Source organism: Mus caroli, unplaced genomic scaffold (assembly GCF_978045245.1).
Source record: "Mus caroli unplaced genomic scaffold, Mus_caroli_1 scaffold_5, whole genome shotgun sequence".
Taxonomy (NCBI): domain Eukaryota; kingdom Metazoa; phylum Chordata; class Mammalia; order Rodentia; family Muridae; genus Mus; species Mus caroli.
Window position 1 is genome coordinate 58,610,802 of NW_028227260.1, and position 15,663 is coordinate 58,626,464.

Below are 15,663 nucleotides of genomic sequence, written 5' to 3' on the forward strand. Positions count from 1 at the left end.
GCTGATTATGAGATGGATCCCGGGTGGGGTAGTCTCTGGATAATCCATCCTTTAGTGTTAGCTCCAAACTTTGTCTCTATAACTCCTTTCATGGGTATTTTGTTCCCTAATCTAAGGAGGAATGAAGTATCCATTCATTGTTCTTCCCTCTTCTTGATTTTCTTGTGTTTTGCAAATTGTATCTTGGGTGTTCTATGTTCTAATATCCACTTATCAGTGAGTACATACTATGTGAGTTCTTTTGCGATTGGGTTACCTCACTCAGGATCATATCCTAAAGATACATCCATTTGTCCAAGAATTTCATAAATTCATTGTTTTTAATAGCTGAGTAGTACTCCATTGTGGAAATGTACCACATTTTCTGTATCCATTCTTCTGTTGAGAGACCTCTGAGTTCTGTCCAGCATCTGGCTATTATAAAAAGGGCTGCTATGAACATAGTGGAGCATGTGTTCTTATTGTTAGTTGGAACTTCTTCTGGGTATATGTCCAGGAGAGGTAATGTTGGATCTTCCGGTATCATTATGTGCAATTTTCTGAGGAACCTCCAGAATGACTTCCAGGGTGGTTGTACAAGCTTGCAATCCCACCGGCAATGGAGGAGTGTTCCTATTTCTCCACATCCTCGCCAGCATCTGCCTTCACCTGAAATTTTGATTTTTAGCCATTATGACTGGTGTGCGGTGGAATCTCAAAGTTGTTTTGATTTGCATTTCCCTGAAGGTAAAGGATGTTGAACATTTTTTCAAGTGCTTCTCAGACATTCAGTATTCCTCAGTTGAGAAATCTTTCTTTAGCTCTGAACCCCATTTTTAATGTGGTTATTTGAAGTTCTGTAGGCCAGCTTCTTGAGCTCTTTTTAAAAATCTTTTCCCAATCTGTTGGTGGCCTTTTTGTCTTATTGACAGTGTCTTTTGCTTAACAGAAGCTTTGCAATTTCATGAGGTCCCATTTGTCAATTCTTGATCTTACAGCACAAGCCATTGCTGTTCTGTTTAGGAATTTTTCCCCTGTGCCCATAACTTCGAGGCTTTTCCCCACTTTCTCCTTATTAATTTCAGTGTCTCTGGTTTCATGTGGAGGTCTTTGATCTGCTTAGACTTGAGCTTTGTACAAGGAGATAAGAATGGATCAATTTGCATTCTTCATTCCTCTACATGATAACCATCAGTTGTGCCAGCACCATTTGTTGAAAATGCTGTCTTTTTTCCACTGTATGGTTTTAGCTACCTTGTCAAATATCAAGTGACCATACGTGTGTGGATTCATTTCTGGGTTTTCAATTCTATTCTATTGATCTATCTGTTTGTCACTGTACCAGTACCATGTAGTTTTTATCAAAATTGCTCTGTAGTAAAGCTTAATGTCAGGAATTCCACCAGAGATTATTTTATTGCTGAGAATAGGTTTTGCTATCCTAGGTTTTTTATTATTCCAGATGAATTTGCAAAGTGTCCTTCCTATCTCAGTGAAGAATTGAATTGGAATTTTGATGGGGATTACATTGAATCGATAGATTGCTTTTGGCAGGATAATCATTTTTACTATATTAATCCTGCCAATCCATGAGCATGGGAGATCTTTCCAACTTTTGAGATCTTCTTAAATTTATTTCTTCAGAGATTTGAAATTCTTACCATACAGATTTTTTACTTCCTTAGTTAGAGTCATATCAAGGTATTTTGTATTATGTGGTACCATTGTGAAGGTTGTTGTTTCCCTAATTTCTTTCTCAGTCCATTTATCCTTTGTTTAGAGAAAAGCCATTGATTTGTTTGAGTTAATTTTATATCAAGCTACTACACTGAAGCTGTTTATTAGGTTTAAGAGTTCTCTGGTGGAATTTTTGGGGTCACTTATATATACTATCATATCATCTACAAATAGGGATATTTTGACTTCTTCCTTTCCAATTTGTATCCCCTTGATATCCTTTTGTTGTTGAATTGCTCTGTCTAGAACTTCAAGTACTATATTGAATAGATAGGGAGCAAGTGGGCAGCCTTGACTAGTCCCTGATTTTATTGGGATTGCTTCTAGCTTCTCTCCATTTACTTTGATGTTGACTACTGGTTTGCTGTAGATTGTGTTTATTATGTTTAGGTATGGGCCTTGAATTCCTGATCTTTCCAAGACTTTTATCAAAAGGGGTGTTGGATTTTGTCAAATGCTTTCCCAGCATCTAACAAGATGATCATGTGATTTTTGTCCTTTTGTTTGTTTATATAGTGGATTATGTTGATGGATTTTTCGTATATTAAACCATCCCTGCATCCCTGGGATGAAGCCTACTTGGTCATGATGGGTGATCTTTTTGATGTGTTCTTGGATTTGGTTTGCAGGAATTTTATTGAGCATTTTGCATCTATATTCATAAGGGACATTGGTCTGAAGTTCTCTTTCTTTGTTGGACCTTTGTGTGATTTAGCTATCAGAGTAATTGTGATTTCATGGAATGAATTGGGTAGAGTACCTTCTGTTTCTATTTTGTGGAATAGTTTGAGAAGAGTTGGAATTAGGTCTTCTTTGAAAGTCTGATAAAACTCTGCATGAAATCCATCTGGTGCTGGGCTTCTTTTGGTTGGGAGACTATTGATAACTGCTTCTATTTCTTTAGGGGAAATGAGACTGTTTAGATCATTAATCTGATCCTGATTTAACTTTGGTACCTGGTATCTGTCTAGTAAGTTGTCCATTTCATTCAGGTTTTGTAGATTTGTTGAGTATCCTTTTGTAGTAGGATCTGTTGATGTTTTGGATTTCCTCAGGTTCTGTTGTTATGTCTCCTTTTTCATTTTTTTGATTTTGTTAATTAGGATACTGTCCCTGTGCCCTCTAGTTAGTCTGGTTAAGGGTTTATCCATCTTGTTCATTTTCTCAAAGAACCAGCTCCTGGTTTGTTTGATTCTTTGAATAGTTCTTTTTGTTTCCACATGGTTGATTTCAGCCCTTAGTTTGATTATTTCCTTCTGTCTACTCCTCTTGGGTGAATTTGCTTCCTTTAGATCTAGAGCTTCTAGGTGTGCTGTCATGCTGCTAATGTAGGCTGTCTCTAGTTTCTTGTGGACACACTCAGGGCTATCAGTTTTCCTCTTAGGACTGACTTCATTGTGTCCCATAAGTTTGGGTATGTTTTGACTTCATTTTCATTAAACTCTAAAACGTCTTTATTTTCATTCCTTATTTCATCCTTGACCAAGGAATCATTGAATAGAGTGTTATTCAGTTTCCACATGAATGTTGGCTTTCTATTATTTATGTTGTTATTGAAGATCAGCCTTAATCCATGGTGATCAGTTAATATGCATAGAATAATTTCAATATTTTTGTATCTGTTGAGGCCTGTTTTGTGACCAATTATATGGTCAATTTTGGAGGAGGTACCATGTGGCGCTGAGAAGTTATATCTTTTTGTTTTAGGATAAAATATTCTGTAGATATCTATTAAATCCATTTGTTTCATAACTTTGGTTAGAGTCCATGTGTCTCTGTTTAGTTTCTGTTTCCAGGATCTTTCCATCGGTGAGAGTGGGGTGTTGAAATCTCCCACTATTATTGTGTGTGTTGCAGTGTGTGCTTTGAGCTATCCTAAAGTTTCTTTAATAAATGTGGCTGCCCTTTTATTTGGAGCATAGATATTCAGAATTGAGAGTTCATCTTGGTGGATTGTTACCTTTGATGAGTATGAAGTGCCCCTTCTTGTCTTTTTTTATAACTTTGGGTTGGAAGTCTATTTTATTCAATATTAGAATGGCTACTCCAGCTTGTTTCTTCAGGCCATTTGCTTGGAAAATTGTTTCCCCACCTTTCAGTCTGAGGTAGTGTCTGTTCTTTTCCCTGAGGTGGTTTTCCTGTAATCAACAAAATATTGGGTCCTGTTTTTTTGGCCAGTCTATTAGTCTATGTCTTTTTATTGGAGAATTGAGTCCGTTGATGTCAAGAGAAAGTAAAGAAAAATAATTGTTGCTTCCTGTTATTTTTGCTGTTAAAGTTGGGATTCTGTTCTATGGCTGTCTTCTTTTAGGTTTGTTGAAGGATTATTTTCTTGCTTTTTCTAGGGTATAGTTTCTGTCCTTGTGTTGGTGTGTTCCCTTTATTATCCTTTGAAAGACTGTATTCATGGAAAGATATTGTGTGAATTTAGTTTTATCTTGAAATATTTTGGTTTCTCCATCTATGGTAATTGAGAGTTTTGCTGGGTATAGTAGCCTGGGTTAGCATTTGTGTTCTCTTAGTGTCTGTATAACATCTGTTCAGGATCTTCTTGCTTTCATAGTCTCTGGTAAGAAGTCTGGTGTAATTCTAATAGGTCTGCATTTATATGTTACTTGACCTTTTTCCTTTACTGCTTTTAATATTCTATCTTTTTTTAGTGCATTTGTTGTTCTGATTATTATGTGTCGGGAGGAATTTCTTTTCTGGTCCAGTCTGTTTGGAGTTCTGTAGGCTTCTTATATGTTCATGGGCATCTTTTTCTTTAGGTTTGGAAATTTTTTCTATAATTTTGTTGAAGATATCTGCTGGCCCTTTAAGTTGAAAATCTTCATTCTCATCTACTCCTATTATCTGTAGGTTTGGTCTTCTCATTGTGTCCTGCATTTCCTGGACGTTATGAGTCAAGATGGTTTTGCATTTTGCATTTTCTTTGATTGTTGTGCCCATGTTCTCTATGGAATCTTCTGCACCTGAGATTCTCTCTTCCATCTCTTGTATTCTGTTGCTGATGCTTGCATCTATGTTTTCATATTTCCTTCCTAGGGATTTTATCTCCAGCATTGTCTCAATTTTGGGTTTTCTTTATTGTTTCTACTTCCCTTTTTAGGTCTTGGATAGTTTTGTTCATTTCCATCACCTGTTTGGTTGTGTTTTCCTGTATTTCTTTAAGGACTTCTACCTCTTTAGCCATATTCTCCTGTAATTCTTTGAGTGAGTTGTTAAAGCCCTTCTTTATGTCATGACATGATTTTAAATCCAAATCTTGATTTTCAGTTGTGTTGAGGTATCCAGGACTGGCTGAGGTGGGAGTGCTGGGTTCTGATGATGTTGAGTGGTCTTGGATCCTGCTAGCAAGATTTGTATGTTTGCCTTTCACCATCTGGTAATCTCTAGAGTTAGTTGTTATAGTTGTCTCTGGTTGGAACTTGTTCCTCCTGTAATTCTGTTAGCCTCTGTCAGCAAATCTTGGAGTCTAGCTCTCTCCTGAGTCTCAGTGGTCAGAGTACTCTCTTCAGGCAAACTCTCCTCTTACAGGGAAAGTTCACAGATAACTGGCATTCAGACCTGCCTCCTGTCTGAAGATGAAGGCAGGAAACAGGGCATGTCCCAGAAGATGTGTTGCCTCTGCAGTTTGGATGCTCACCTGCTCAGACTGGTATCCAAGGGACAGGGGACACAAGATCGCCCTCTCACCTGCTCTGGTTGTCAGAGCCCTCAAGGGCAGACACCTCTTCTCTGGCGGTGAAGGTGCCCAGATATCTGGATCTCAAAATGGGGTCTGTCCCAGAAGCTGTGTTGCTTCTGCAGTCTGCTTGATCACCCTTCAGAGTCCGTGAGTTGACGTGCACAGACTGGTCTTTGAGGGATCCAGGAGCCAAGATGGCTCTGTCACCTGCTCAGGCCGAGCTCCATCCGCCCCCCCCCCCCCGCACCTCTTCTCTGGCGGGGAAGGTGCCCAGATGTCTGGAGCCCCAAAAGGGGGCTGTCCCAGAAGCTGTGTTGCTTCTGTAGCCCACACTCTCACCTGTGCAGACTAGTCTCTTTGGGATCTGGAACCCAAGATGGCTCCCTCTAAAAGCATTTTATAGGAGGTATGCTTACAGTTCCAGAGGTAGAGTCCATGAACATCATGATTGTAAAATGGCAGTGAGCAGGTAAACATAGTCCCAGAACAATAGCTGAGAGCTACATCCTGACCCATAGGTAGGAGGCAGAAAGTGAAACATAGCCTGGCAAAGGCTTTTCAAATTCAAATTTCAAATCTCCTTCAAGTAACATACCTCCTCCAACAAGCCCACTTCTCCTCCTTCTTCTCAAATAGTCCACCAACTGAAGATCAAACTGTCAAATATATGAATCTACCAGGGCCATTATTATTCCTTCTACTTTGTGGCACCTGTAGGCTTGTAGTCATATCATAATTCAGGCTGCATTTGATATAAATTTCAAAGCCCCCCAAAAGCTTCAGAGTCTCAAGACTATTTAAAATTGAAAATCCAAAATCTTTTCTGACACCCAAGGCAATCATGTGTTTGTAATCACTCATGAAAAATCAAAACCAAAATCAGACTAAATACTTTCTATGTACAAAAACACAGAATACACATTTCCATTTCAAAAGGGAGAAAGGGGGACATAGTGAGGAAATACTGAATGAAGACGTAAAATCCAGCAGGCCAAATTCCAAATTAGATATCTCCATGCCTGATGTTACATAGACTATTCAAATCTCCCATTCATTCCACCTTTGCTGGCTGCAATATATTTTCCTCTTGAGTTTGTTCAACACTGTGTTTGCAGCTATTTAAAGCAGACATCCCATGAGACTCTGGTACCTCTAGCATCTTGTTATCTCCAAGGCAATCTAGGCTTCACTTTCACAGATTTGGGAAATGGCTTCTCTGGGCCTTCATGCAGGAACTTCCCTGGCTTCAGTGGTTTTCCTTAACCATAAAGGTAAAGGAAACAACCTCTTTATTACTGTCTCTTTCTTGATAAAGCCAGAACCACATGGTTAGTGTTGCCAGGTTCTGCCTACTAGGGCTGGAACCTATCTCCCTTGTTGAATTAAATTTTCATAAACTTTACTTATGATACTTTATTAAGAAGAAGAAATCTTGTCCCAAGAATAATACTCACTTTATTCCATTTAGCATCAGACTTTTCTTTAAACTGTCTCATCTCCTTGATTGCAGGAGTAGGCTCCCAGCATTGCATTTCCTGGTTCTCTTTTTCTCCTGAAACTGTGCATTTTGTAGTTCTCTTTGTTCAACATGCTCCTTTTCTTTATAGAGCTGCATAAGAATGATCACTAATAACCATGTGACATAGTCAGTACTAGGTTGTCTTAAAATCTCCCCTCTAATGAGATTAGTACAAAATTACCTCTTCAATTTTGCCTCCAGGAGACTTAGAATGGGAACAGAAAGAAGACACATTCTTTGTAAAAACACCACATGAATTATTTTCAGACTATTTTATTCTTCTCTGAAAACCTTTTGACAAAGAATGTGTCTTCTTTCTGTCTAGGAAAGTGTTTGAATGCTGTAAGCAGTCCACATTTCACTGAGCACTACTGTCTTCTATGTTCCTTTTAGGATAGCATGTTAAGTTCTGCATACAACATTCAACCAGTTTCCTAGACACTCCATGGGACCAACTTCTGCCTTAGTTACTCTTTGATGTTATGAAGAAAAATCACTATCAAGGCAACTAATAAAAGAAATTAATTGATTGGCAGTTTGCTTACAACGTTAGAGACTGAGTCCATGACAGGAAAATATGTCCACATGCACAAAGACATGTCACTGGACCAGTAGCTAAACACTTACATCCTGATCCATAGGCAGAAGGAAGAGAGAGAGAGAGAGAGAGAGAGAGAGAGAGAGAGAGAGAGAGAGAGAGAGAGAGAGAGAGAGAGAGAGAAAGATATGAAAGAGGCTTTTTACCCCTCCAAAGTCCATCCTTGGTTATATATCTCCTTCAACAAAGCCACACCTCTTACAACAGGGCCACATCTTCTCATTCTTCCTAAAATTTCTACCAATTGTAGAACAATCAAATGCATGAGCCTATGTGGGCCATTCTTATTCAAACAACCACTGAAAAAATAACCTCTCTCAACAATGAACCTAAAATTGGTTGGTCAATTAAAGTGGTAATTAGAGAAACCATATAGATGCAAACAAAAAAACAGATGTACTAGGTTTTATATATATATATATATATATATATATATATATATGTGTGTGTGTGTGTGTGTGTGTGTATTTGTGTGTGTGTGTATATATATATATATATATGTATACCTATATCTCTATGCTCTCTCTCTCTCTCTCTCTCTCTCTCTCTCTCCTATCATATTGAAACTGAGGCAGGAAACAGAAGAATTTAAAGGAAGGAAACTTGGAAGGACCTAGCTTAAGGAAAGGGGAAAGAGGAAAGTGACATAATTGTATTTTAATTTGACACGTATAATAAAAATTTTAAAAAGGAAAAGACAATATTATCTCACCCAATACATTGGGTCCTACATGTTCCAATACCAATTTGTCAGAAAAGATGTTCTCATTGGTCCAATGGTGCCATTAGTATTTCATTAGTTAGGTAGAACTGTGCTTTTTTTACTAGATTTGATACCTTCAGTAAAGGAAGGAATTTGTGCCTGATATTGTAAAAGTGGTTTAAAAATAACAGCTATGACTAAAGAGGAAGCAAGTTATAGAGGCCAGCCAACCTATTTTTGTTATCTTGCCAAAAGTTAATTTAGTCATACTGCTTCTTAATATAGATAATATATGCATAAATACATATTTACAGACAGATAGACATAGGTACGTGTTTATGTGTGGTGTGGTGGTGGTGGTGGTGGTGGTGGTGTGTGTGTGTGTGTGTGTGTGTGTGTGTGTGTGTGTTGTGCTGCTCTCATCCTTGGCTAGGAAATGTTCTTTCTGTAGTGAGTAGTAGTTAAGGTAGAGACACATAACTGTTCAATGTGCATAAGGAACTATGAGTGTTTAGCTGTTGATAGGTCAATTGTATCAACATTTACTCACATACACAAGGCTTTCATAACATCAGGAAAGAGGTAGCCACAAGCCAAATGGTAGGGACGATCCCCATGAAATGCTGCCTGCAAGATATGGCATGGCTCACAAAGTAGCTGTCATTACCTGCACAAGATCAGCCATTTAAAATTATCAGCATAGATGGAAGAGCAGCTAACATGACTCATCTGTAGTTGGGAAACTATTAAAAGTTGATGGATTCTGTAGAGTGGAGGGTGACTTTTCTTTTCTGGTTTGCAGTCATTGATATATTATACGAATCTCTGTATAAGTTCATACCCATGCCATTATGCATATCACTAATTGCACTCAGTAGGTTATAAAAAATTAACTAAAAAAGAACTCATGAAGTTGGAGAGAGATGTCGTGGTGGGGTTTTGGGGATAGTTGGAGAGTAGATATGATCAGAATATGTTGTATGTATCTATGATATTTTCAAAGAATAAAATGTTAATGGTAATTCAAAGAAAACTGAAATCCTATTATTTGCAGCAAAATGTATGAATTTGAAAGATATGTTAAATAAAGAAATTCTGTCCAGCCACAGGAAAAGGAACATGTTAAATTATCTTGTTTATGTAAAAAGCAGTCTAAAACTAATGTCAATTTGAATGTAGACAATATCTGACAAGTTAATTGTAAAGGTGCATTAGTGAGTGAAAGGAAAAGAATAGATGGACACAATCTGTGCATAGTGTTTCTGTATAAAAATATTGTACTGAGTCTCATTAATTCATGAATTAATATGTGTTAATAATTACAAATATATGTAAAGTATAAACACAAAACTGCCAACTTTAGTGTTTGAAGGATTTTTGTCTTCTTTATCTTTTTAGACTCTAAAAATGTTGGTTAGCACATAGTAGGTGCTCAGTAAGTGAAAGTATTAAGATAGAACAGAATAAAGAAAAATAATGAATCAAAGGTGACTTTGAGTTTAGCAACTTGAGTGGATAATCATAATGTGGTACATGGATGAAATTTTTATTTTTAAAACTAAATTTTGATTCTAAATGATAAAATTCTCATGATTGCAGAGTATTTCTTGAAATAATATCCAATTTACAGCTATGTTTTATAATCTCCCAATATATTTAAGGTACATGAATTCTTTGATTTGAAAAAGAGAGAGGTAAAAAAATCAAACAGTAGAATTGCAGAAGAAAATTCCAACACGAAGGAATAGGTATTGTATGAGATTAATTAGATGGTATAGAATAGTGCAATAAGAACATATTTTCAGTACTGACAGTATACATCAGTAATAATTTACAGTGACCTGAAAATAATTACTTCTCTGCAAAATACATTAGCTTTTGCAAACTTTTTAAAATTTAATTTAATTAATTAATTAATTTATTATTAGATATTTTCTTTATATACATTTTAAATGCTATCCCGAAAATTACCTATACCCTCCCTCTGCCCTGCTCCCCTACCCACCCACTCCCGCTTCTTGGCCCTGGTATTCCCCTGTACTGGGGCCAGCCACCAAACCCAGACACTATTGCATATGCCAGCAAGATATTGCTGAAGGGACCCTGAAATAGATGTCTCGTATGAGGTAAACTGTTATTTTAATACTTCACTCTACTAGTATAATAATATGAAAGTTCCATAGCAAATGACGTGTAAAAAACAAGAAATATTAGGTAAATGCAACGAAAAATTCCAACTAACAAAAACATTTTTATAATACTTTGCAATTAACAATATAGTTTTATACAAATTAACTCAATACATTACTTAAGTGCTAATTAAAAGAATACATAATTTTATATTAATTGATATAGATGATTACCTTTACCTGTAAGATATTACTGACATAAATTTCATGTTGATACTGATAACAGTTTTGGATTTTGCATAAATCAAAGTAATAAAACATATGAAGACATTTTTGAAGATGATTTTAAACTCTACCTTATCAGTTCAGCATACATAAAAAAATATATTTCTTGTTTGGTTAGTGGATAGGCTGATTAGCTTATAGCACACAGGATTTTGAGTACTCAAGTTTTTGTTATTTTTCTTTCAACAGATTGATGTATATCTATATATAGAGAGACATAGATAGTGATAGAGATAGATATAAGTAGCTAACAAATTCACCATTTATGTGTATATATAATATGAATAGCAAATGAAAGTGACAATTTAATATTTGGCATATGAATCAAAATGTCAGCATTATTTTCTTCTGACACTAAATGAAATACATTCAAAAAGTTATTTTAATAAGATAATCAAAGGTATATAGATATAAATATAAATATAGATATCAATTTTCTGAAGTTTCTTAACAGAAGTCTCTGAAGAGACAGTAGGACACAAGTTGAACAGAGTAATCCTTATAAGGGACCTTGTAGCCTCATGTCTGACTTAGGATTTCTACTTCCATGTTAGTATTGACTCTGTGACCTTAGACATGTTGTTTGAGTTCTTCGTGTCTTTGATAATTTACCTGTTAAGCAGAGATAATAATAACTATGTCAAAGGATTCTATGCATATCAGATATGAGATTGTGAGTAAATGACTATGATAATGCTTAAAACCGGGATTGTTATATGAGTTATTTGATAAGTGAATTGAATCATCAGAATTTACCAACAGTATTACTCTTGTTCTTAAAAAGTTGGACTTATCAGAATATTGGATCTCGTGAATGATTGAGGTCCTCATGGCTCTTCATTTAGGACATTTAAAATATGAATTGTATTCTTCTTAGACCCTAGAATAGATGGTGTTGGACTTCATAGTTTCAAGAGGGTAAAAGAGTTTATGAATCTTCGAAATAAAAATGTAGCCACTGTTTTTCTGTGAGAGAACAAGTAAAAAGAGCAAATCAAAACTTGAGAGAAAAACTATAAGACTGACTTGCCCTATTTCCCCAGGCTTTGGCTGCTTACAGTTGTTGGATTTACAGAATCATATCTGAATGCCAGTGTATTTAAAACTTAGAAAAGGTTTGGATGAAAATAAGGTTTCGCTTTCCTTCTGGATTTAAGGAAACTTGAGCATTATATAAATGCTGACAGTTTTGTCTGCTATTAAACGTCTTTGTGATTTTCCAAATTTAATTATCTCTTGCCACAACAGCCTTCTACTGAGCCAAATCATCAAGTATCTGGCTAAGAAAAGCAAGGCCAATTGCTCCTCTCAAGTCAATGCTAAACCAGGCATAAGACAGTTATCTAGCAAAGAGAAAGCATTCTAAACATAAAATTAAATGTCTACAAAAAAACAAATTAATCCTCTTTAAGATCCACAGAGTCTGTGGTGGTATTTACAAACTGCACCATAATATATTGTCTAACTGTCTTCTATATAAGCTTAAGAAAAAGCATATACATGTGTCTTCCTCACTTTTTTTCTGAGATAGATATTAACCCAGTAATATTATGTGTTCCTTATTCTCTCACACTGCTACCTGTTTCACCCTTAGCATTGCAGGAATCATTATCATTTCCTTTAAGAAGATCATTTCGTTGCTTAGTTCCCTCTGCATAGCAACCAATTTTACAGAGTTTAATCTGAACATTAAATATAAAATTCCTTTTAAGGGATGGAAAATGGTTGCAGGGAGGAGGGTGTTCTGGGTGTTCTTTTGTATTAGCAAAACCAATATCGCAAAGGAGCTTATGCTAATAACCAATTTATGCTGCTGGGAAGGAGCATGTAAAACTGTGTCCCCATTATTGCCTATTTATGAACAAATATTTCATTTTATTAACTATGTTTTAAAATGTGCTTAGTTTGCTACCAGTCTGACAAATTAAAAAAAAAAAAAAAAAAAAAAAACTAGCTGTGCTAGACTTCAACTGTCAAGTGAAGAAATCAGCTGTGCTCCTTCTATGGATACTCCTCAGTCAAGAAAGAACTTAAGTCTGCTTTATTGTGAATTACCCAGGTAAAAGTACATGTTGCTTTTTGTTATATTTTCTCTTCAGTCATCCTCATAGTTCAGCTTTTAACTTTGTACCACTATGTTTTATTGAGATACTGTTAAATTAACCCTACAGAATTTGGGATTATAATCAAACCTGGGAACTTGATATGTCTGGATAAAGATAAAATCATTTTAAGTATCATATACATATTTTTAAGGTTTCTATACATAATTTTTGTAGGATACACACATACACAGACACGCACAAACACACACAGGCACACACACAAACACACACACACACACCCACACCCACACACACACATATATATATATACATAAAGAATTATAGTACATATGATGAAGAATATATTAAAGGACAATTAACATTACATATACATAACATATTGTATGTATAGACATATATATGTCTATATATATGTTTGTATATACTGTATTCTGATACTTACACACATACACACATACATATACTGTATTCTGTGCTTAATTTAACTTACCAAGAAATACTGTGAAGGTCAGGATAGTCAGAAACGTGAAAACCACAACAAAGTTGCAACTTGCAGAACATCATCAGTAAGGAAAACTTCTTTGAAATTATCAGGAGCAAGACAAAGATCAGAGAAAAGGTTGCCCTTTAAATGATAAGAGCAAGTTCATAATACATGATTCCCAAAAGGAAATGGATTGTAATGTTTATTTTTTAAATCTCTGCCTTTACAGAGAAGAAAGAAAAACAACTCTGAACTATAAAAGACAACACAAAGGACAGGAGAAAAGAAAAGCAGAGAATCAAATGTCAAGGAGAAATTATTCCAGTACATTGAATAAAGGGACTAATATTCACCCTATTACAATTAAAAAAATAACCAAGTACCTGCACATACTATTTGCATACCTTCAAAAGTATTAGGAAAATTCTTATAAAATGAATTAGGAAGAAAAAATCAGATATTGGTGGCCAAGGTATGCAAACTGCAGTTATATTAAATTGCTTAGAGACAATGCCAGGTTATTTAATTTATGTATTTAAAATTCAAGATTACTACAAATTTTAGAATCAAAATGTGATGTACCTGTTTTTAGAAGAGAAGAAATTATTGGGCTTTGTGCTATCTTTGTTGCTACCTTAAGTAATGTTGTGGATATTTGATTTTAATTTAGTTTTAGATTGTGTACCTCTGCCACATAAGCACTGACCTAAGTGAATCTTTAGGTTATTATTAGTGGCTGCTGTACTGATAGTTTTGCATGCATTATTTATGTCCATTCATCACGGAAGCTTTTGGCTCCCTATTATGTACAGGTTCTCATGCTAGTAAGTGTCAGTCAGGAAGGAGCTGCATAAACATTCTGTCTTCAAGTTTATTAAAATGTCGCTAATGAAAGGACACATAAGTAATCCGATTGCAGTACCCAACAAAGTCACACCAAAGTGAGCAGAAATGACCTGAAAATAAGATATAGAGAAGTTGTCGTATCTCCTGAATGTTGTTCATGATGATTCAGGCAATTTATTTAATAAGCAATTCCAGCATTTTCATATTATATATTTAGAAGTTACACATGTGTTTTATGTGTCCTAGTACAAACATGGCAAATTTTTTGATGTATATCCACATCTTTTCATGTTGAATTTCTCAGACTTATGATACTGTTCAATTACAAAATGCTATTTTTCTTTAAATGTTTATTATGCACAATAATATAGAATCTAGGAATTCTGTCTATATAGCACTTGAACCATCTGAGAAAATGCAGACCTACAGCATTATATCTTAAGTATCTCAATACTAATTTTTGTAGTTGTCAATAAATTAATCTACATGTGAACAATGGCAAGCTAATTGTAGTCATTACAGATCATTTTTGAACTTAAAAAATTCTCAATAGAGGTGCATTTTGCAAGATAGACTTTGTGAAAGGCCACATTCATTTTGAAATTTACTGGAAAAACAGAACAGCAGCATTTTCAGCAATGAATACAAAAATAAAATGAAGCCATTTCAACAAGATGTGACTATAATGATACTTGTCTCATTTTCTTGTGTGCCACATAAATGGCTCTCAGGGAAAGTTTACAGGATTGCCTCCAAAACAGTATGGGCTGTGGTAGTCTCACTGGGATAAGTGGGTATCCTCCTAAAGCTGCTATTCTGAAGGTGTCAGTGCTCATTTGCATGTCAGAAATCAGCTATACCTCTTTATAATCACTTCTTTTCTGTGTGTCATTTACACACACATCCATAAATATACAGAGTCATGCACATCATTTACATATTCAAGGTTAGCATTGTGAGTATTTACCACATGCCTCATGGAATATGGATTTGAATGTGTTCAGTAATGTTCTGTTCAGTTAGTTGTTTTAAGCTTAATGCTGTGTATGAAGACACCACCACCCTGGTGCCGTGCTGTCGCATAAATATTCTCTCTTACCTCTGAAGTTTTCCTCATCTACAGCAGCAGTGCTAGGGGTCAAACTCACAAAGGTGCTGTCCCTCAATTGCAGCAAACACCGCCATGTGTTGTATGTTTGATGAATTAAAAGGATGCTGCCAACTTAATTACACTGTAACCCTTCAATAAAGGAAGGGCAGAGCTGATTAACTAGTGAATAATTGGGGGCTGATTGATGGCTCTCTCCCTCACTGCTGAAGGCTGTATATATAATTATTTTGCCTTTGGGCCTAATTTTGCCACTGTTAGCTTCCACTTTTGTCATCAGTTGTAATTTATAGTTGAGGCCTGAAGCCTTAAAAAAAAGATAGAAAATGAAATAGCTCTGATCCCTAGATATGTCACCTGCAAAAGGCCAGCAGGCAGTCTTGAACATCAACACTTGCAGTCATTTAACGGAATTAACACTTCATGCTTAGCTAGAAAATAATATTGTAATTTCCTAATAATCATAATATCAGCTTTTTCAGCATAAAATCATACCATATCGCTTGGTGCTTTTGAATAAT